Source organism: Peromyscus leucopus, unplaced genomic scaffold (genome assembly GCF_004664715.2).
Source record: "Peromyscus leucopus breed LL Stock unplaced genomic scaffold, UCI_PerLeu_2.1 scaffold_1340, whole genome shotgun sequence".
Lineage (NCBI taxonomy): Eukaryota > Metazoa > Chordata > Mammalia > Rodentia > Cricetidae > Peromyscus > Peromyscus leucopus.
Window position 1 is genome coordinate 76,472 of NW_023504491.1, and position 25,269 is coordinate 101,740.

At 37.6% G+C, this 25,269-nt stretch overlaps 1 long non-coding RNA gene across 1 annotated transcript; it reads left to right on the forward strand.

The window, feature by feature from the left end:
* Positions 1-2,171: 2,171 nt before the first annotated feature.
* On the forward strand, positions 2,172-4,390 carry LOC119087120. Its single transcript, XR_005090564.1, has 4 exons — positions 2,172-2,276; positions 3,190-3,291; positions 3,445-3,474; positions 4,170-4,390. It is a non-coding gene; the product is annotated as an uncharacterized LOC119087120 (long non-coding RNA).
* The last annotated feature ends 20,879 nt before the right edge of the window (positions 4,391-25,269 follow it).

Genomic DNA, 25,269 nt, shown 5'->3' on the forward strand with positions numbered 1-25,269 from the left:
ACACATCCAGCAACAATGGAAGCCACTGAGGTGAATCTACAGAAGTCAATCGCTCTTAAACATCCAGCTCAAGGCCTTCCACACTCCTCTGCATGCCTGGCTTTCTGAAATCCAAAAGGCCTGACCCTCCCAACCCCGTGATGACTCCCCAGGGATGGATGCTCTTCAAGGACTGGTCGTCACAGATGGTAAGACCTTGCTTGGCAAGCCAACCTAAGACAGGCACAGTCCAGTTACTGGGAACCCTGAGGCAGGTCAACAGGGCCAGAGCAAAGGACTCTGACTCCCTCTGAGCACCTGCGTAATAAAACAAAAGGGTGGATATGTAGTAGGACAGGCCTGTGGGGTCGAGGAAATTGGCTCAGACCAGTTACCAAGGCATGCACATGCTGTACTCCTTATGAGCCAACCTGGAGTCTTCCTGAGGGCCTAGCAACAGGCTCTGTCAGAGTTCCTCATGGTGCCCAGTCAATTAGGGATGACCTCACAAGGCCACCAGATTGTGACGGAGCCTGGGTGCTGGGAGACGAGTATATAAGGTCGTCCCTGTTATTGAATAAACAAGTTTGCTATTTGCCTTCAACAGATTCCCAGTGTCTATGTCATTGATGTCAGTTCTTCCTACCTCCTCCCCTAATGTAAAGAAATTTGTAATTTGGTCACAGAAGAACAATATGTGGAGCAGACATGAACATTTTAGTAGAATTATCCTTTCTTCATAGTGGATAAAATTATTGTGAGTTATCTATCTGTTGAAGAGAAAGGATGTATATGCAATGTTGACAGATGAAAATGGAGTTATTGTTGTTTCATGTTTAGGCAAAAGGACGGATGCCAGCTCTACACACTTCTGATTCATAAACTTGATACTGCCCTCATAAGATCATTACATGAGTATCTTATGCTGCCAGGTGACTAAATATATATGCAGTCCATTAAATTCATACTCATTGTCCTTAACATTGTGGTAGCTCTAACAAATTTTTTTAAAAATAAACTTATTCAGAAGAGGTTGATATTTGCATCATTGTTTCAGATAAGTCGAGATCATTGCAGGACCAGAGACAGGGTGGAGATGCTTCTATGAGAGGATACTTAATGTTCCCTGATGAATTTTCTTCTTTCTGTGGAAACTGAGTTCAGAGTGAAAAAGAAACCAAAGGTGTGTAAAACATTAAATCTATTCTGCTAATGGTCCTTCCATGTTATTTTGGCTCCTCATCCTAAATTTGTACAGAAATCACAACCAATGAACCATGTGGGAACATTTGAACATCCTGTTCATCTTAAGTGGATATGAAGTTTCTAGAAGACGTTTTACAAGAGTTTGAAACAGAAACACTGAAAAATGCATGACATTTAGTGAAATTATTATCAGTTGATTATGTGGACAATCTCGGTAACTTGAGAGTTTTCTAGTATAGGATAATATAGTTTTTGCATGAAGAAAACTAAATAAAATATTTTGCCTGATGATACAGTAAGAAAGTCAGTCTTTGAGGTTCATGCCAGTCTGAAAATGTAGCAAGCAGTTTATGAAAATTATAAAAACCGTGCTTAAGTTAAGTCACCCAAATTTTATGAGAGCAGAAAAAAATGACCCTACATATTTTATTGGACAGTTATAGAATTTCAGTATTACACTTTGCTAAATATGTAGAATGTTAAAATTTAAAAATTTAAAAAATTAAAAGTTACACATGCTGGGTATCACACTTTTTAGGGAAATATAAAAAATGCATAAACTTGTATTTTAGAATTATTTATTTAGTCAAATCATGTACTATCATTTGTGTTTTTCAATTTCCATTTATCACATAAAATGTATATTAAAGTAGAATTTTGTGACACACACAATATATATAATTATTATTTCATAAACCATAAAATCAATTAATTTTATTAACAAATTTTTAAAGAACTTAAAAGTTAGAATAAATGTCTTAAATTTTATTTAATTCTCACAGTGTCTTCTTGATTGCCAGATAGTAATGACTGTCATTGGCAATTAATTCAGAAACAACAATGAATTTTAAAAATTTATTTATTCAGTTCTTTGATATTAGAATTCCTACTTTATGCAAACACAAAAACTATAACCAAATCAAAGTAAAGAACAGAATACTAATCTGCTACTCTAATCCAAATGAAATGTTTCTTCTCAGTCTCAGGTGCCATTTTGTTTGTATTATATCCGGTTTCAAGCACCACGGTCATCATGTGCATGCATTTTGTTGAAAAGAATGGAAAATGCAGAAATATGTGTGCAGCATTCTGTAAGTGTAATATCTAACTTTAGGTGGTTATGAACATGTTTATTAGCCTGCCTTTTTCATAAGAAAATATTTAACACCTGTTTTCAAGAATCAGCATTCCTTGGCAGGAAGTCTCTCTTCAGTTATGTACAGAACCACAATTTGAGGTACATAGAATCCTTAAATAAATTTTCATACCATATTTCAGTCAGAAATGTCTATGAAGTGAGTGGCAAGCATCACATATATAAGACATCAGTTTTCACAACCAAAGATTGTGTGTCACCATCCTCAGGGAGAAGTGAAGAAATACCTTCACAAAACTAAAGACTTCATTTTGACATCAAATTTATTGTAAAATTAACAATACTTATGATAATGAACATAAACTGTCTATCAGATATAAGTCCATTAATTGTGAAGTACCTTGGTGTACCCAGAATGCTGACTTAGTCTCCATATATAATTCTAGAAAGTAAAATATCATTATCTGAAGAATCTTTAAAAAAGAAACAATATTACATTTACTAGATATCAAATTAGAGATTGGCATTTGTCCTTTGCAAGAAGACTCTCGAAGGAAATGATTAATGAAAACTCTGGTATGTTAACCATTCTGAAGTGGAATGCCACATGTCCATCAAAATATCATCATCACAAAACAGAGTTGATAGGTTAAAAGAAAATAAGTGTGTGTGTGTGTGTGTGTGTGTGTGTGTGTGTGTGTGTGTATTGATTGAGTAGAAAATAATTGGTAGTGGATCTCAATGGACTTTCAGCAATGTGTATTTCCTCCAAATTCACAGAACACTTAAGAAACTAAATTTAAAAATCAATAAAGTTATGTAGGTCTAGACAAAATTTGAGAGATTCATACTTCAGAAACAGCCATACTTCTAATGGTCATCTCTCTTTACTCCCTTATTTAATAAAGCAAAAGAAGCCAGTCTCAGTAAAGAATTATGGGACATCTATGTGAAAATGTCTGCTGCATATGGAATCCCAAGAGAAAATATACAAGATATCATCAAAAACGGTAAATATTTGTGTTTCACAAAGAGGATATTGATCTGAAATAAGAGAAAATAATGAAATTTCTTGATTTCCATTTCCATTCTTGAAAAACAGAAATAAAAATTATTGAGTAAATGAATGAAATTTTTAACTGTGTATATGTTGTACTTCACAGACACCTGTCCTCAATGAACCTATGGATTTGGTGAGTTAAAGTCAAATAAAAATCTTTGTCTGTCAGAATTCAATATAATAAACAAAACAAACATTTAATGAAAATATTCTATCCAGAAAAAATAAACAAGTATATTATGGGAAAACTTTTACAATAATACAAAAAAGGAAGAAACATTAAAACATCAAGAAAAACAAAAACTATACCTGAAATCATTAAGAAAATATTCCTATGCATTTTAAAGATCATAGAGTTCTACAGTCTCTTTTATTTATTATGTATGAGATGTAAATAAAAAAATAAAATTGACTGAGGGAGTGCAATCACTTCATTTCAAGGCCAATTGAAGAAATATCATGAGCAATGAATCACTATATATGATGAACACATCTGCTTAAGTGTTTAATGTGCTACACTGACTAGAATTAACAACTCACAATATAAAGGGGATTTGAATTTATGAAACTTCCATATATATTTTTCTGTACTAAATGCAAACTGAAGCACTTGATAAAATAAGGTTTCTCAGTCTAAAATCATCAGAATTGTGCAAATATTAAATCTTTAATCTAGTCCCTATGATCAAATTTCTGCTCAAGAATTCCATCATTCTGCACCTCATCTCTCAAACATGGATTTCTATAGGTTCTATAAAACTTACTGTATTCATTCGCATTTAATATATTTCCATTGATGTTTCTAATTTGAAATTTGTAATTTCACAGGTTTCAAGATTGATACGACTTGCTACATATCTGTCCATGGCATCTAATTCACAAATGTGAAGGTGGACCCATCTTTCTTTCCCAATTATGCATTCACCTTTCTTGTGGTGTTCAGATTCATCACACTGTTCTTTCTTCAAGTTTCTTCCCTTGCCCTTTTTAGTGGAATTTTCTTTCTTTGTGAATCAATGAATAAATTTCATCTACTGGCATAAAATTTTTAAAAATTTCTTGAGTTGTTTAGTTAGTATTAAATATAAATCTCCAGTGTGGGACTCATTTCCTCTATGAATGTGTGTATAGACTGTGTGTGAATGCTATGTTTTTACAGTCTGTGTGCATCTATATCAAGGTGTTTGTGTGAAGTACAAGCATAAAATCTAGGTTTGAGTTCCTCCTATCTACCTTCTTCTGGGTGCTAGGCATCAAAATCAGATTGTCAAATTTAAGAATCCAAAGCTTTGCTGGGCAGTGGTGGCACATGCCTTTAATCCCAGCACTCAGGAGGCAGAGCCAGGAGGATCTCTGTGAGTTCAATGCCAGCCTGGTCTACAGAGTGAGATCCAGGACAGGCACCAAAACATCACAGAGAAACCCTGTCTTGAAAACAAACAAACAACAAACAAAAATCCAACACTTTACACCCTGGACAATCTTATTGGTCTATGTCACATTTTAATTGAAACAAATTTTCTGACTGCCACAGTCGTGCACAATATTGGGTGCACTTCAATATTTACATGGAAAACTGTGTGGGGGTTGACTGTGAAGTTCATATCAAATGAACTTCCAAACTTAAGACTTATTTATAAAGAGTTTAAATCAAAATGTAAGTCAATTTGAAGGCTTAGTGCCTAGCACTAATGGAATAAAGCCATCTGATTGGATCCAACAAAACACGATGTGTGCTTCATAAATACATGATGAAAGATCTTGTAACCATGACAATTAAATGGATTGGAGTAAAAATATTCAAAACAGGAGTCATGGGTTGTACCTAGGGTCTAATATCTCCAAAGTAATGAGTTTTAGCTCAGGATTACACAACCTGACATGTATATATTCCTGCAGAACTGGCCTCAAATCCAATTAGAAAACTATATTTTTCTATAGTAAAAATTATATGATAAAATTCAAATATTCAAAACTGAGGGCATCTTGTCAGGGGCGACTGTAGTAGCATTCAGGGTCAAGTGCTAAGTAAGACCATGGATTTTCTTTCTACTCTTAAGTAATGAATGTTTTACACCTTCAAATGTGATATTATCCAGCAATGTCATGAGTGTCTATCAACTTTCTTCAATTATGATTAGTTTGGGGTCAATATCTACTTACCTTCCTTCCCACAGACACCCCACTTCTGCATAAAATTTCAGTAGATGTTAACCTACTACACTTTCTTCTCTGTTGTGTACAACTATGTCCATTAACTGAATGAATTTTGTGGTGTAATGATGGTAGATTTTCTTAACTATCCCTCATACATTCAATATGTTGCTTAATTCATCAATGGACATCTCATTTTTCCTCTCATGTTGCTAATTCAACACTCTACTCCTGTATTTTATTTTCAAATGCCAATGTTATCCTTTGTCTACTGTTCACTATTCTGTAAGCTACTTACCCAGAGTGGGCAGTTTCTGGACGAGACTCATTTTAACTCCAGATTAAATATTCAAAATAAATATATTGAAAGCTAGTGTCTACATATGAGACTGTTATCCACATTAAAAAAAACTTATTTAGAGTAGCTCACAAGTCCATATTCAAGGACTCAATATTCTTATTTGGGTTTCAACAAATAACAATTTCAAACAGAAAATTTAATTTGATATGTCAATGATTATGGTCAATCTTCTGAATCCATCAATTTTAACTGCTATTTTACATTACATGTCATTTGTTAAGAGGGCACAAACTCAAAGGCATTTGACTATGTATACCTTACAATCTTGACTCAGCCCACAGGAAATCAAGTAATAAAGAAATTTCATAAGGACCCTCTGAAAGGCATGTATGGAATCACACTACAATCTTGGGTACTAATTTTCTTGATCCACAGAATGTTGAGAAAATTAGCCAACTTCAAGAGAAATAACCACCATCTTTATCCAGTTTCTGACATGAGCCCTCCTATAAGTCCTCAGACAAAGAACTTTTTTGAAACTTCTTTGAGGACCTCACAACAAAAGTTTTGTAGCTTTTTTATTTTGGTCATTTGTATTCACATCAATTTAAATGAAAGCATTCATGGTACAGTATTGTGTAAATGTCGGCTGGCAGAGGCCATATTGTTTGGAATCCTCAGGAAGCAGATGGATACAACATACATTATAAAAGAGGGTTTAATAGACAGAGAAGTCAATGTATGTTTGGTCAGTTTGAAGTAATCTGCCTGGAAGATGTTTTGGGCTTTTGAAGACACCATAGGTGCCATAGAAAACCATACAACAGTGAGCAGCCATTTCAACATTATGTGCCATCTCCATTTCAGTAAGATATGTGTATGCTCCCCTTTCAGGCTCTCCTTGCCCCTCTGACAATTGTGGAGCATCCCTTTTCATCATTGGACATGACACCATTTGGACAAGGAGTGTAAGATTAGCAGGCTTGTGTGGTCATCCCTCATTGGCTGGGCATGATCAGGACCACTGTCATAGACTGTTGCTAGGCCCTCATGCAGACTCTGCAGGATCAGGAATTCCGACATCAATTAGGAACTCTGACGGTGACTTTTGCTAGGTCCTCAGGCGACTCTGCACAATCAAGGAACTCTAATATGGACTAGGAACTCTGCCAGCTACTGTTGCTAGGTCATCAGACAGACTCTGAACAATCTGGAACTCTGACATTGACTAGGAACTCTGATGGCAACTGTTGCTAGGTCCTCAGGCAAACTCAAGTTTGGCTCTCAAGGAGTAAGGTACTTGAATTCCTTGACTACTGGTCTTAGCCAATTTTCTCAACCCTGTGAGCCTGTCCTACTACATATCCACCCTTTATTTTATTACCAAGATATATTAAGGGACCCTGGTCAGCTCAGCTTCTATATTATCCACGACAGCTAACACACACAATTTTCCAAATTAATCAGACATGGCAGAGGTTGTGACCTTTGACTATTTTTTAAACTCTTGGCATGATATAGAAAGACTGTTGGATCCCTCCTGGATTCTCACTTGTGTTCTGATTGGCGGGTAGCACTTTTTTTAAATTTATTTTATTTTACAATACTATTCAGTTCTACATAACAGCCACAGATTCCCTTGTTCTCCCCCTTCCTGTCCCCCTTCCCTTCCCCCAGCAAGCCCCCATTCCCATCACCTCCAGATCATGGCCACCCCCAAGGACTGAGATCGACCTGATAGACTCAGTCCAGGCAGGTCCAGTCCCCTCCTCCCAGTTGAGCCAAGCATCCCTGTATGAGTCCCAGGTTTCAAACAGCTATCTCATGCAGCGAGCCCAGGACCTGGTACCACTGCCTAGATGCCTCCAAACAGATCAAGCCAATCAACTGTCTCACCTATTCAGAGGGCCTGATCCAGTTGGGGCCCCTCAGCCTTTGGTTCATAGTTCATGTGTTTCCATTCATTTGGCCATTTGTCCCTGTACTTTATCCAACCTTAGTTTCAACAATTCTCGCTCATATAAACCCTCCTCTTGTTCGCTAATTAGACTCCCAGTGCTCTACCCGGGGCCTAGCCGTGGATGTCTGCATCCAGATTCCTCAGTCCTTGGATGGGGTTTCTGGCACAACTATTAGGGTGTTTGGCCATCCCATCGCCAGAGTAGGTCAGACACGGCTGTCTCTCGGCCTTTGCCAGCAGTCTTTTGTGGGAGTATCTTTGTGGTTTTTTGTGGGCCTCTTTAGCACTTTGTTTCTTCCATTTCTCATGTGGTCTTTATTTACCAATGTCTCCTATTCCTTTTTCTCCCTCTCTTTTCTTGATCCAGGTGGGATCTCCCGCTCTCTTTCCCTCGACCCTCGCCGTTCATTGCTCCCACTCATGTCAAAGCTGTTCATGTATATATCATCCATTTCTCCGTCATTGGGTGATCCCCCCTGTGTTTCTTGGGGTCCTGTTTTCCCGGTAGCCTCACTGGTGATGTGAGTAGCAGTCTAGTCATCCTTGTCCTACATCTAGTATCCTTCTATGAGTGAGTACATACCATATTTGTCTTTCTGATTCCTTTTTAAATGGCTCCCACCACAAATCCCACAACAACAGGCACCATTGAGGTGACTCTACAAAAGTCAATCGCTCTTACATATCCATCTCATGGCCCGCTAAAGACATGTACATGCCTGCCTTTCTGAAATCCCAAAGGCCTGACCCTCCCAACCTGGGTAACTCCTCTGGGATGGATGCTCTTCAAGGGCTGGTAGTCACAGATGGGTAAGACCTTGCTTGGCAAGCCAACCTAAGATAGGCACAGTCTAGTTACTGGAACCCTGAGGTGGGGTCAACAGTACAGAAGCAAAGGACTCTGACTCCCACTGAGCACCCACATAATAAAATAAAGGATGGATATGTAGTAAGACAGGCCCATAGGATCGACCAAACTGGCTCAAACAAGTTGCCAAGTATTCACATGTCCTCCTTTTTATGAGTCTACCTGGAGTCTGCCTGAGGGCATAGCAACAGGCACTGTCAGAGTTCCTGATTGTGCCCAGCCGATGAGGGATGACCTCACAAGGCCCCCAGATTGTGACATATCCTGGCTGCTGGGATGAGAGTATATAAGGCCTTCTCTGTTGTTGAATAAGCAACTTTGCTGTTTGCTTTCAATGGACTCCTGGTGTCTGTGTCATTGATGCCATTTCTTCTTACTCCCTCCCCTAAGGGAGCTGTCAGTTTCCACTAACACCTCCCGCACTCTGATCCCAATTCCTCATCACAATCTGGAATTGTCTTATATTTAGAGATTCCCCGGGAAGCCTGATATACTTCTCACCATTTTTCTAAGAGGTAGGTCAAAATTGCTCTCCGGTTAGACTTTTTCAGCTTAAGTTCAGCTACATAGAGTAGAATTAAGTGTGGATTCTCACTATATTTGGCTATAAACTGGTAGTTACAGTATATAAATATATTATAATTATATATAGTATATTATACATATATCAAATACTATATCAATAATAATAATTATAAAATTAAGGAATCTTACCTGAGTACCAGGCTCTTAGATGTCACTCCAGCCTAGTCATGAGGTCAGTTCCTAATAAGTGGGATTTCCCTACATCAACCTGAGCACAGAGAGTGAGGGTTTATGGCTTTTTGTTAGAGTCATACACATGGAGATTCTCCATGGATTACAAGGTCCAGTGGGAAAATAAGAAAAGGTCATATTAGTCAGAGAAGCACATTTAACATCACCTTGTGCATAAAGTAAATGTATGTGTTACTCTTGGACAAAGATAGTTTAGTTTTCCCTTGTAGAAATAGGTAATGTCTAATATCACATTGTAGAGGAAGGAAAGGCCTAAGGATCCCTCTGACCCACGTATAGATGGAAGATCACTTATTTCAATAAAAGCGTATGGCGACTCTTTTGTACAGGGAGTTCTGTAACCCCTTTCTAGTTTCTGACTAGCTTGGGCAAGGGAGTATTTCTGAAACTCTTTATTCAGAGGAAAAAAGAGTCTAGCCACATTTTTCAGATGTGGAGATGCAATTCACCCTTTGCAGCAGGTGAAAGCCCTAGGTGACCTTGGTTAGTGGGAGAAGATTTGGGTTCTACCTCATTAAGTTCTCAATGTACCTCCCAGTTATAGATATGCATATCATGAATCAAATCTTTGAGAGTGCAGAAAGAAATCAGAATTTTCTTCCAGTAGGATGGTGCTCTTCTGTGCAATGATGCTTCCACAAGAATTTGTTTGGCTCTATGGATGAAACAGAAAATTTTCATGTACATTTACTACCTTCTAGGCTGATGAATACAATTCTCTTTTAAACTCTATATCATCTTCCCTGTTACATAGACCAGGATGTTGTGTGGCCCATCTGGAGCAGACATTGAAGTGGCTGACTCAGTCTGATGGGGAGGCTCTTATATGCAATGGTAAGTCAACATACAAAGCAAGGTCAGCTAAATACATCAGAGGTGTAGAACTGAAGTGTCTTTGAAGAGATGAGTATCTGAACCACCTCCATGATCATAAGGAACACTTTGGAGTTTTCAATTATCAGAGAATTATGCCCAAAACTACCAAAGAAAATGTAGAATATCTATAGCCCTCTTATTTGCAAGTGACATTATAGGTTCCCTAACCCACTGTGCAGTCTGGAAGCATCCAATATTTTTTTCTACAGAGAAAGGGAGTATAAGGCTCCTTTCATCTCAGTCCCTGATACTGAGTAGGAAAATGATTTTGACCCAATTGTAAGAATAGACAAATGGGAGTGTCATGTAAGACGAAATGAAAATATCAAAATCCTTGGGCCAAAGGACAGAAGTCAGAGACAGCCTTTGTTCTAAGTGATGGGTCTGACATCTTATCTAAAAGAGAATGAGGCAGTGGCTAATACATGGAATAAGGATAATTGAACATCTATAAAAGAAAAAAAAAAAAAAAAAAAAAAAAAAAAAAAAAAAAAAAGAAGAGTAAATCATGGAATCATGGAGTACTTGACACTCTATGAAAGAAAACTATGAGGAACTCTTGAACAAAACTGAATATCAGAATCCCTTGGTCCATGGTGGGAAGAGTCACACTTCCCTGTCTTAAAAGAGATCATCAGTAGAGGGATATCCCATCATGGCTCATCAGCTTTGAAATATTCAAGCAATGTTCAGTATTTCCATAAGTTGTGTTGAATCTGTGAGGAACTAGCTAGCATTAAGAAGATGTTTGTAACAGCAGTAATGACTATCACTGGCAAGTTATCACATCTATATGTGTTTTGAGCTCAGATGTGGGCATGAATGGTGGATTTACTCAATTTTTGGTGACTGGCTTGAAGGTAGATGGCATGAATTCTAGACTCTGTTTACAAACATTGGGCTCTGGGATACCTAGCTTGGATACTCTTTGGAGAAGGAGTCTCTCAAAGGTCCACATGAGAAAGATGATCAGAAAGCCATAAAGTAAAGGCTGAAGCAATCATGACTCAGAGAACATGTTGGGCATAATAGAGAAGAAAAGGGATATCCCAGAATACCTCAGGCCATAAATAAATAAATAAATAAATAAATAAATAAATAAATATCCCAGTCTATCTAATGAAGGGTAAGATGATGCTGGAATGCAATATCAGATTCAAAGTTCCTTTTATTCTACACTACCCATTCTCAAAATGTGAACCATGACCCCCAGAGGGGTCATATATAAAGTGTCCTCCCCATCAGATATTTATATTCCAACTCAGAAGAGCTGCAATATTATAGTTAAGAAGTAGCCACGAAATAATGTTATAGTTGGGTTCTGAAAATCCTTAGCCCTTGGGAGGAGATTGGATGCTCCTTTTAGTCAATGGTGAAAGAATGAAGAGACCCCTCATTAGCATATGCCACGCCCCTAACCACCATGCATAGAGGACACCCCTCATTATCATATGTCATGACCCTAATTATAGTACACAGAGGACACCCCTCATTAGTATATGACACACCCCTAATCACCATACACAGAGGAGACCCCTCATTAGCATTTGTCATGCCCTTAGTTATTATGCACAGAAGAGAACCCTCATTTCATACAACAGGCCCCTATCCACCACGCACAGAGTACATCCCTCATTATCATATGCCACGCCCCTAATAATCATCCACAGAGGAGACTCCTCATCAGGATACACCAGGCCCCTGATTTTCATGCACAGAGCACACCCCTCATTAACATATCCCAGGCCCCCAATCACTGCGAAGACAGAGTAGATCCTCATTAGTATACACCATGCCCTCAATAATCATGAAGACAGAGGAGACCCTTCATTTGCATACACCACGCCCCTATCCACCATGCACAGAGCACACCCCTATAGCATATGCCAAGCCCCTAATCATCATTAAGACTGAGGAGATGCCTCATTAGCATACCTCACCCCTAATCACCACAAGACAGACGATACCCCTCATTAGGATTGCCAAGCCCCTGCTTATTAGGCATAGAGGAGAACCTCATTAGCATATGTCATGCCCCTAAACACCATGCACAAAGCAAAACACTCACCAAACTTTTGTACTAGAGATACACAAAGTTCCCTTTATCACTGTACATCCACAGACCACACACACACATACCCATGATTATACACGCTATACACACATCTTGACATAAAGGATTCCCATAGTGGGGGTTTCTATTTAATACTAGGTAGATGCAAAAATAAATAATTTTATTTAAACACTCATTCCAGCACAAAAACATTACTCAGCCTGGTGGTGGGGGGGGTGCACACCTTTTATCCCAGCTCTCAGGAGACAGAGTCAGGATGATCTCTGTGAGTTCAAGGCCTGCCTGGTCCACAGAGTGAGAATCAGGACAGGCACCAAAACTGCACAGAGAAACCCTGTTTCAAAAGAAACCTAAAAAAATAAAAAGATGAAGAAAATCTTTATTCAATGAATCACAGAGAAAGACAACTGGTCCAAATATGCAAGGGAGGAAATTTGAGTGCAAGGACTAAGTTCAGGATTTGAACAACACAGGAAAGGTGATCAGACCACCGGGAGAGAAAAATGGTACAACTTTGAATTGGTGATTTTGATGCCATGAACAAATATGGAGCAAGTAGGCTCCGTCTTGTCACCTGTATTATTTGGAGCATTAATAAAAAAAAATGTTACATTGTAATAAAGACGTCATGCTGTATGGAATACACAAGAGCATGAGATGGATGACGGTGTGTAGAATGGTGGATTTCTCACCCTGAAATCTCATTATTCAGATTCCTTCTAAAGACAAGCAAGTGGATTTCATGCTTCCTTTTCAGGATCTTAGTATCAGGAACCTTATTTTCTCAGTGCTTGTGGTTGCATTTCTTTTTAATATAAAAGTAGTAAGTCATGTAGAAAGATGTATATGCAAGTTGGAAAGATGCAAATCCACTTTACATTATATTTTATCTCAATTCAGTGCATCACCTTCAGGACTTAGCATGATGCTAGTCCTATTTAGTCATTGATTGCCCTCCTAAATTTATCCACTTTACCTGGAAAATAAATGATCATATGCCTTACATGAATCTTTTCTATTTGAAACCCATACCAAATAATTAAATAAATAAAATGTCTATAGAAGTCCATAAGTAGGGAATTTAAAAAAAACAATTTCAGCCATATTTTATGATGTTACCAGTGTTGGAAAGATGTTTCTTCTTCTTTGTATTATTTTAAAAGTTTTTTTACAATATGTTTTGAGCATATTTCTCCAAATTGAGTATTTTTGATTAAGTAATTAATTTGTTTGAAAAATACTCGAATTCAAACAGGCATGCAGCTTTATTAACTCTCCACTCACCAGATGAATATCTCCATTGAGGACAGGTGTCTCTGAAAGAGAGGATATACAAAATAAAAACGTAATTTTTTAATCATCACTCATTTTTATTTCAATTTTTTAAGTCCTAGACATGGAAGTCAAAGGTTTTCATCATTTTTCTCTTCTTTTCTCAAATCAGTTTTTTTTTCATTTTTCTCTTCTTTTCACAAATGAATTTTTTTTCATTTTTCTCAAATCAGTTTTTTCATTTTTCTCTTTTCTCAAATCAGGTTTTTCATTTTTCTTTTCTCACATCAGTTTTTTCATTTTTCTCTTCTTTTCTCAAATGAGTTTTTTTCATTTCTCTCTTTTTTCTCAAATCAGTTTTTTTTTTTTTCTCTTCTTTTCTCAAATAAGTTTTTTCATTTTTCTTTTCTTTTCGCAAATCAGTGTTTTTATTATTCTCTTCTTTTGTCAAATCAGTTTTTTTATTTTCTCTTTTTTCTCAAATAAGTTTTTTTCATTTTTCTCAAATCAGTATTTTTTATTTTTCTCAAATCAGTTTTTTTTCATTTTCTCAAATCAGTTTTTTCCATTTTTGTCTTCTTTTCTCAAATCAGTTTTTTTTTTCATTTTTCTCAAATCAGTAGAAATGTAAAGCAAGCACAGTATCATGAGAACTACATTTCCCACAATGACTTTCTCTGTGTGGTCAGAACTACCTTTCCCACAGTGCCGTCCTCTACATCATCAGAACTACATTTCTGACAGTTCTTTTCTCTACATCATCAGAACTACATTTCACACAGGGAATTTTCTGTGTCATCTGAACTACATTTCCCACAATGGACATTCCTATTTCTTCAGAACTACATTTCCCACAGTGCTTTCTCCTCATCTTCAGAACTATATTTTCCACAGGGCTTTTCTCTATATCCTAAGAACTAAATTTCCCACAGGTTCTTTCTCTACATCATCAGAACTTCATTTCCCACAATATCTTTCTCTGTGTCATCAGAAGAAGACTTCCCACGGCGCATTACTCTACATCATCAGAACTACATTTCCCACAGTGCCATTCTCTATTTCATCAAAAGTACATTTCCCACAGTGCCCTTACTTACATCATTGAACTATATTTCTCAGAGGGCAATATTCTCTACAGAATCAGAACTACATTTCCTACAGTTGCTTCCTCTGTGTCATCAGAACTACATTTCCCAGGTGGTGTTCTCTATGTCATCAAAACTACATTTCCAAAGAACCTTTCTCTAAGTCTTCAGAATTACATTTCACACAGAGCTGTTCTGTATGTCATCATAAATACATTTCCCACAGGGCCTTTCCTGTGTCATGAAAACTACCTTGCCAACAGTACCTTTCTCTGTTCATCACAACTACATTTCCCACAGTGCCTTTTTGTGTGTTGTCAAAACTACATTTCCCACAGTGCCTTTCTCTACATCATCAGAACTACATTACCCACAGTAGCTTTCTCAACGTCATCAGAAATACATTTCCACGGTGCCTTTCTCTACACAATCAGAACTACATTTCTCTAATCTCACTGATAAAGAATTTATATCTAAAATATACATATTCAAACCAAGAAATCAAATGTATAAAACAAAATTTCTCATCTGATAAAGTTCTAATATACAAAATATATTATTGAACCCTAGAAATTAAAAAAAACAAAAACTGTCATCTGATAAACGTTTAATATTAAAAATATCATATTGAATATAATTAGACAAATAAAGCAAAAGTTGTCAACTGATGAAGGTCTAATATCAAAAAATGTACTTGTTGAACCCAAGAAATTAAATAAAACAACTTTTTATCTGATAGAAATCTAATATTCAAAATATATTATTAAATACAAGAAATTAAATAAAACAAAAATTCTCATCTGATAAAAGTCTAATGTCGAACATATCCATATTCAGCACAAGATATTAGATAAATAAAACAAAAATTCTCATCTGATGAAGAACTAATATCCAAAATATACATATTGAATGCAAGTAATCAGAAAAACAAAAATATTCACATGTGATAAAAGTCATATATCAAAATTTTCTTATTGCAAAGAAGAAATTAAAAAAAAATTCTCACCTGAAAAGCTCTAATATCTAAAATATACATATGTTCCAAAGAAGTTTAAAAAAGGAAATAAAATTCTCATGTGAAAAAGGTCAAATATAAAATATACTTATTGAACAAAGGAAATAAAATAAATAAAAAACTATTATATGATAAAGGTGTAATATACAAAATATATATATTGAACACAAGAACTCAGATAAATAAAAAAATTATGAACAGATAAAAGTCTACTATCCAAAATATACATATTGAACATAAGAAATCAAATAAATAAAAAAATTCAGACTTACTAGAGAATCTGTAAATATAAGACTATTCCAGATTGTGATGAAGAATTGGGATCAGTGTGCGGGAGGTGTTAGTTGAAACTAACACCTCTCTTAGGGGAAGGAGTGAGAAGACACAGCATCAATGACACAGACACCAGGAGTCCATTGAAGGCAAACAGCAAAGTTGCTTATTCAATAACAGGGAAGGCTTTATATACTCTCCTCCCAGCACCCAGGTTGTGTCACAATCGAGGGTCTTGTGAGGTCATCCCTCATTGGCTGGGCACCATCAGGAACTCTGACAGAGCCTGTTGCTAGGCCCTGAGCAGACTCCAGGTTGGCTCATAAGGAGTACGACTTGTGCATGCCTTGGCAACTGGTTTGAGCCAGTTTGCTCGACCCTATGGGCCTGTCCTACTACATATCCACTCTTTTATTGTAATATGTCTGGCATGCAGTGAGAGTCAGAGTCCTTTCCTCTGTTCCTGTTGACCCCACCTCAGGGTTCCCAGTAACTGGACTGTGCCTGTCTTAGGTAGGCTTGCCAAACAAGGTCTTACTTGTCAGTGACTACCAGCCATTGAAGAGCATCCATACCAGGGGAGTCACCCTGGGTGGGGAAGGTCAGGCCTTTTGTATTTCAGAAAGCCAGGCATGCACAGGTCTGTGGAGGACCATGAGCTGGATGTCCTATAGCGATTGACTTCTGTAGAGTCACTTCAGTGGTGCCCATTGTTGCCGGATGTGTGGTGGAAGCCATTTAAAAAGAAGAGAGATTAAAAGTGCTTTAACAAACTATTTTAGAAAGTTAACTGATTCAGAAGAGGTTGATATTTGTATCATTGTTTCAGATAAGTCGAGATCATTGCAGAACCAAAGACTGGGTGGAGATGCTTATGTGACAAGATTCTGGATGCTCGCTGATAAATTCTCTACTCTCACAGAAAGTAGGCTTCAGAAAGAAAAAAATGGAACCAGAGGTGTGTGAAATACTAAATCTATTCTGCTAATGATCCATCTAAGTCATTTTGGCTCCTCATTCTAAATTTCCACAGACATCACAACCCATGAACCAAGTGGGAATGTTTACACATTCTGTCCACCTTAAGTGGATAAGTCAATTCTAGAATACATTTTACAAGTGTTTGAAACAGAAACAATGAAAAAAATGTATGAAATTTAGTGAAATTATTGTCAGTTGATTATATGGACAATCTTGGGAACTGGAGAGTTTTCATATATATATATATATATTCTATAATGTTTTATTGTTTAAATTTAAAAAATGTAACTCTAATACTTGAAAAAATAAGGTTTCTGATCTATAAAATACTTAGAATCATGCAAATATTAAATCCACTCACTTATCTTTAATCTAGTACCTATGATCAAATTTCTGCTTAAGAATTCCTTCATTCTGCACCTCATCTCTCAAACATGCATTTCTACATGTTCCATAATACTTACTGTATTCATTCACATTTAATATATTTCCATTGATGTTTCAAATTACACAGGTTACAAGATTGAGACGACTTGCTACATATCTGTCCATGGCATCTAATTCACAAATGTGAAGGTGGACCCATCTTTCTTTCCCAATTATGCATTCACCTTTCTCGTGGTGTTCAGATTCATCACACTGTTCTTTATTCAAGTTTCTTCCCTTGCCCTGTTTAGTGGAATTTCTTGCTCTGTTAATCAGTGAAGAAATTCATCTTCTGGCATAACCTTTTAAAAAATCTACTGCATTAGTTAGATCTTCAGTATGGAACTCATTTCTTGTATGAATGTGTGTATAGAGTGTGTGTAAATGGCAATGTTTGTACAGTCTTTGCATGCATCTATATTAAAGTGTTTCTGTGCAGTGCAAGCATAAAACTTGGGATTGAGTTCCTCCTATCCACCTTCACATGGGTGCTAGGCATTAAAATGAGACTGTCAAACTTAAAAGTCCAAAGCTTTGCTGGGGAGTTTTGGCACACACCTTTATTCCCAGCACTTGGGAGGCAGAGCCAGGTGTTTCTGTGAGTTCGAGGCCAACCTGGTCCACAGAGCAAGATCCAGGACAGGCACCAAAGCTATACAGAGAAACTCTATCTCAAAAAACAAATGAAGAAAAAGCAAACAAAACAAACCAAAAAAAAAAAAATCCAAAGCGTTACACACTGGACAATCTTATTGGTCCTATGTCACATTTTAATTGAAACAAATTTTCTAACTGAGCCATGCACAATATTAGCTGCACTTCAATCTTTACATGGAAATTCGTGTGTGTGTGTGTGTGTGTGTATGTGTTGAGTGTGAAGTTCTTATCAAATGAACTTCCAAATTTAAAACTGCTGATTTAAAGAGTTTAAATCAAAATATAAGTCAATTTGAAGGCCTAGCGCCTAGCACTAATGGAATAAAGCCATCTGATTGGATCCAACAAAACAGAATGTATGTTCCATAAACACATGATGAAAGATATTGTAACCATGACAGTTAAATGGAGTGGAGTAAAAATATTCAAAACAGGAGTCATGGGTTGTACCTAGGGTCTAATATCTCCCAAGTTATGAGCTCTATCCCAGGATTACACAACCTGATATGAAGATATTTCCACAGAACTGGACTCAAATCCAATTACAAAACTATTGTTTTCTATGATAAAATCCAAATGTTACGAGACTAAGTGCATCTTGCAGGTGGTGAGTGTAGTAGCATTTATGATCAACTGCTAAGTAATACCACTGATTTCCTTTCTACTCTTAAGTAATGTTCTATACCTTCTAGTGTAATATTATTCAGCAATTTCATGGGTGTCTATCAACTTTCTGCAATTATGATTAGTTTGGTGTCAATATGTACTTACCTTCTCTCACACAGATGCCCCCATGTCTGCATAAAATTTCAGTAGATCTTTATGTACTACACTTTCTTATCTGTTGTGTACTGCTATGTCCATTAACTGAATGAGTTTTGTGGTTCTAATGATGGTAGATTTTCTTAACTATCCCTCATACATTTAATATTTCTGTTAACTCATCAACAGATATTTCATTTCTCCTCTCATGTTGCTAATTCAACACTCTAACCCTGTATTTTATTTTCTAATGACAATGTTTTCTTTCTTTTTTAAAAGATTTATTTATTTATTATGTAGACATGAGAGGGTGCCAGATCTCATTATAGATGGTTGTGAGACACCATGTGGGTGCTGGGAATTGAACTCAGGACTTCTGGAAGAACAGTTGGTGCTCTTAACCTCTGAGGCATCACTCCAGACCCAATGTTTTCTTTTATCTACTATTTCCTATTCTGTAAACTACTTACTCACAGTGGTCAGTTTCTGGATGAGTCTCATTTTAACTCCAGATTAAATATGTTAAATAAAAATATTGAATGCTAGTGTCTACGTATGTGAACTTTATCCATATGAAAACAACTTTAATTAAAGTAGCTCACAAGTCTATAGTCAAGGAGTGAATATTCTTATTTGTATTTCACCCAACAACTGCAAACAAAAATTTTAATTTGACGTGACAGTGATTATTATCAGTTTTCTGAAGCCATCAATCTTAACTGCTATTTAAATTACATGCAATTTGTTAAGAGGCCAGAAACTCAAAGGCATTTGACTAAATATATTTTACAATCTTGACTCAGCTCACAAGACATTGAGTAATAATGAAATTTTATAAGGACCCTCTGAAAGGCATCTATGGAATCTTACTAAATTCTGCAGTACCGTTTTTCTTGGTTGACCGAATGTTGAGAAAATTAACCAATTTCAAGAGAAATAACCACCTGTATCCAGTTTCTGACATGAGCCCTCCTAAATGTCCTCAGACAAAGAACTCGTTTTTAACTTTTTGGAGAACCTTACAACAAACATTTTGTAGCATTTATATTTTGATGATTTGTTTTCACATTAATTAAAACAAAAGCATCCGTGGTGCAGTGTTATGTAAATGATGGCTGACAGAGACTGCATTGTTCGGGATTCTCAGGAAGCTGATGGATAAAACACACATTATAAAAGAGGGTTTATTAGATGGAACAGTCAACTTTTGTTTGGTCAGTTTGAAGTACTCTGCCTTGAGGATGTTTGGGGCATTTGAAGACACCATAAGTGCCATCAAAAACAATACAAAAGGTGGAGCTCCAGGAGTCCAATTAGTGAGAAAGAGGAGGGTTTCTATGAGCAAGAATTGTTGAGAACAAGGTTGGATAAAGCACAGGGACAAATAGCCAAATGAAGGGAAACACGTGAACTGTGAACCAATGGCTGAGGGGCCCCCAACTGGATCAGGTCCTCTGAATGGGTGAGACAGTGATTGGCTTGATCTGTTTGGGAGGCATCCAGTCAGTGGGACTAGGTCCTGTGCTCAGTGCATGAGCTGGCTGTTTGCAGCCTGGGGCTTATACAGGGACACTTGGCTCAGTCTGGAAAAAGGGGACTGGACCTGCCTGGACTGAGCCTACCAGGTTGATCTCAGTCCTCAGGGGAGTATTTGTCTTGGAGGAAATGGGAATGGGGGGTGGGCTGGGAGGAAGGTGGGGGGGAGAACAAGGGAATCCGTGGCTGATATGTAAAATTATATTAAATTATAAAAACCATAAAATAAAATAAAAAACAATACAACAGTAAGCGGCCATTTCAACATCATGTGCCTTCTCCATTTGTGTAAGAAATGTATATGCTCCCCTTTCCTGCTCTCATTTACCCTCTGATGACTGTGGAGCCTCCCTTTCCCTCATTGGACATGACACCATTTGGATGAGGAGCATTAGTTTACCAGGCTTGTGTGGTCATTCCTCATTGGCTGGGCACAATCAGGATCTCTGACATGAACTGTTGCTAAGTCCTCAAGCAGACTCTACTTGATCAGGAACTCTGACATCGACTAGGAACTCTGGCAGTGACTGTTGCTAGATCCTCAGGCAGACTCTGAAAAATCTGGAACTCTGATATCAACTAGGAACTCTGTTGCTAGGCCTTCGGGCCGAATCAAGTTTGGCTCTCAAGGAGTAAGGTACTTGCATGCCTCGGCTACAGGTCTGAGCCAATATGCTCGATCTTATGGGCCTGTCCAACTACATATCCACCCTTTTATTTTATTACGTGGGCGCTCAGTGGGAGTCAGAGTCTTTTGCTCCTGTCCTGTTGACCCCGCCCCAGGGTTTCCAGTAACTGGACTGTGCCTGTCTTAGGTAGCCTTGCCAAGCAAGTTCTTACTTATCTGTGACTTCCAGCCCTTGAAGAGCATCCATTCTTGAGGAGTCACCCTGGGTGGGGAGGGTCAGGCCTTTGGGACTTCAGAAAGCCAGGCATGCACAGGTCTGTGGAGGGCCGTGAGCTGGATGTCTAAGAGCAATTGACCTCCGTAGCATCACCTCAGTGGTGTATGTTCTTGTGGGATGTTTGGTGGAAGCCATTTAAAAAGGAGAGAGTTTAAAAGTGCCATCTGCCATTCAAAACACAAATGAGAATCCAGGAGGGATCCAACAGCCTTTCTATATCATGCCAAGAGTTTAAAATTAGTCAAAGGCCACAACCTCTGCCCATGTCTGATTAATTTGGAAAATTGTGTGTGTTAGCTGTCATGGATAATATAGAAGCTGAGCTGACCAGGGTCCCTTAATATATTTTTGGTAGTAAAATAACGGGTGGATATGTAGTAGGACAGGCCCACAGGGTTGAGGAAATTGGCTCAGACCAGTAGCCAAGGAATTCAAATACCTTACACCTTGAAATCCAAACTTGAGTCTACCTGAGGACCTAGCAACAGTTGCCATTAGAGTTTCTAGTCAATGTCAGAGTTCCAGAATGCTCAGAGTCTGTCTGATGACCTAGCAACAGGAGCTTGCAGAGTTCCTAGTCCATGTCACAGCTCCTAATTGTGCAGAATCAGCCTGAGGATCTAGCAAGAGTCACCATCAGAGTTCCTGGTCGATGTCAGAATTCCTCATCCTGCAGAGTCTGCATGAGGGCCTAGCAACAGTCTATGTCAGTGGTCCTGATCATGCCCAGCCAATGAGAGATGACCACACACGCCTGCTAATCTAACACTCCTCATCCAAATGGTGTCATGTCCAATGATGAAAAGGGATGCTCCACAATTGTCACAGGGGCAAGGAGAGCCTGAAAGGGGAGCATACATATATCTTACTGAAATGGAGATGGCACATAATGTTGAAATGGCCGCTCACTGTTGTATGGTTTTCTATGGCACCTATGGTGTCTTCAAAAGCCCAAAACATCCTCCAGGCAGAGTACTTCAAACTGACCAAACACACATTGACTGCTCTAATAAGCCCTCTTTTATAATGTATGTTGTATCCATCTGCTTCCTGAGAATTCCAAGCAATGTGGCCTCTGCCAGCCAATATTTACACAACACTGTACCACGAATGCTTTCATTTAAATTGATGTGAATACAAATGACCAAAATACAAAAGCTACAAACTTTTGTTGTGAGGTCCTCAAAGAAGTTTCAAAAAAAGTTCTTTGTCTGAGGACTTATAGGAGGGCTCATGTCAGAAACTGAATAAAGATGGTGGTTATTTCTCTTGAAGTTGGTTAATTTTCTCAACATTCTGTGGATCAAGAAAATTAGTACCCCAGATTGTAGTGTGATTCCATACATGCCTTTCAGAGGTCCTTATGAAATTTCTTTATTACTTGATTTCTGTGGGCTGAGTCAAGATTGTAAGGTATACATAGTCAAATGCCTTTGAGTTTGTGCCCTCTTAACAAATGACATGTAATTAAAATAGCAGTTAAATTGATGATTCAGAAGATTGACATAATCATTGACATATCAAATTAAATTTTTGTTTGAAATTGCTATTTGTTGAAACCCAAATAAGAATATGAGTCCTTGAATATGGACTTGTGAGCTACTCTAATAAGTTTTTTAATGTGGATAAAGTCTCATATGTAGACACTAGCTTTCAATATTTTTATTTTGAATATTTATTCTGGAGTTCAAATGAGTCTCCTCTAGAAACTGCCCACTGTGGTAAGTAGCTTACAGAATAGTGAACAGTAGACAAAGATAAAATTGGCATTTGAAAATAAAATACAGGGTTAGAGTGTTGAATTAGCAATGTGAGAGGAAAATGAGATATCCATTGATGAATTAAGCAACATATTGAATGTATGAGGGATAGTTAAGAAAATCTACCATCATTAAGCCACAAAACTCATTCAGTTAATGGACATAGTTGTACACAACAGAGAAGAAAGTAGTAGTTGATAACATCTACTGAAATTTTATGCAGAAGTGGGGTGTCTGTGGGAAGGAAGGTAAGTAGATATTGACCCCAAACTAATCATAATTGAAGAAAGTTGATAGACACTCATGAGATTGCTAGATAACATCACATTAGAAGGTATATAACATTACTTAAGAGTAGGAAGGAAATCCATGGTCTTACTTAGCACTTGATCCTGAATGCTACTACACTCACCCTGACAAGATGCACTTAGTTTTGTAATATTTGGATTTTATCATAGAATTTTATATATATAGAAAATATAGTTTTCTAATTGGATTTGAGGCCAGATCTGCAGGAATATACTACATGTCAGGTTGTGTAATCCTGGCTAGAGCTCATTACTTAGGAAATATTAGACCCTAGGTGCAACACATGACTCCTGTTTTGAATATTTTACTTCTTCCATTTAGTTGTCATGGTTACAAAATATTTCATCATGTGTTCATGGAACACAGATCTGTTTTGTTGGATCAAATCAGATAGCTTTATTCTATTAGTGCTAGGCACTAAGCCTTCAATTGATTTTATTTTAATTTAAAGTCTTTAAAATTAGAAATTTTAAGTTTGGAAGTTCATTTGATATGAATTTCTCATGAAACACACAAACACACACATTTTCCATGTAAATATTGTAGTGCAGCCAATATTGTGCATGGCTCAGTTAGTCAGAAAATTTGTTTGAATTAAAATGTGACATAAGACCAATAAGATTGTCCAGTGTGTAAAGTTTGGATTTTTTGGTTTGTTTGTTTGTTTCGAGACAGGGTTTCTCAGTGATGTTTTGGTGCCTGTCCTGGATCTCACTCTGTAGACCAGGCTGGCATTGAACTCAGAGATCCTTCTGGCTCTACCTTCTGAGTGCTGGGATTAAAGCCATGTCCTAACACTGCCCAGCAAAAGCTTTGGATTTTTAAGTTTGACAATCTGATTTTAATGCCTAGCACCCAGGTGAAGGTGGGTAGGAGGAACTCAATCCCAAATTTTATGCTTGCACTGCACACAAAGACCTTGATGTAGATGCACACAAAGACTCTACAAACAAATCACTCTATACAAACATTCATACAAAAAATGAGTTCCATACTGAAGATCAAAATAACGCAGTAGATTTTTAAAAAGTTTATGCCAGAAGATGAAATTTATTCACTCATTCACAGAGAAAGAAAATTCTACTAAACAGGGCAAGGGAAGAAACTTGAGGAGAGAACAGTGTGAAGGATCTGAACACCACAAGAAAGGTGAATGGACAATTGGGAGATAAATATGTGTCCACCTTTAAATTTGTGAATTAGATACCATGGACAGATATGTAGCAAGTTGACTCAATCTTGAAACCTGTGAAAGTACAAATTTCAAATTAGAAAAATTAATGGATCATAGTTCATGTGTTTCCATTTGTTTGGCTATTTGTCCCTGTGCTTTATCCAACCTTGGTTTCAACAATTCTCGCTCATATAAATCCTCCTCTTTCTCACTAATTAGACTCCCGGCGCTCCACCCAGGGCCTAGCCATGGATATCTGCATCCAGATTCCTCAGTCCTTGGATGGGGTTTTTGGCACAACTATTAAGGTGTTTGGCCATCCCATCACCAGTGTAGGTCAGTCCCGGCTGTCTCTTGGCCATTGCCAGGAGTCTTTTGTGGGGGTATATTTGTGAGCTATGAACCAAAGTCTGAGGGACCCTCAACTGGATCAGGTAGTCTGAATAGGTGAGACAGTTGACTGACTTGATCTGTTTGGGAGGCATCTAGGCAATGGTACCAGGTCCTGGGCTCGTTGCATGAGTTGGCTGTTTGAAACCTGGGGCTTATGCAGGGACACTTGGCTCAATCTGGGAGGAGGGGACTGGACCTGCCTGGACTGAGTCTATCATGTTGAACTCAGTCCTTGATGGAGGCCTTGCTCTGGAAGAGGTGGGAATGGGGGTGGGCTGGGGGAAGAGGATGGGGCAGGAAGGGGGAGAACAAGGGAATCTGTGGCTGTTATGAAGAACTGAATAGTATTGTAAAATAAAATAAAATAATA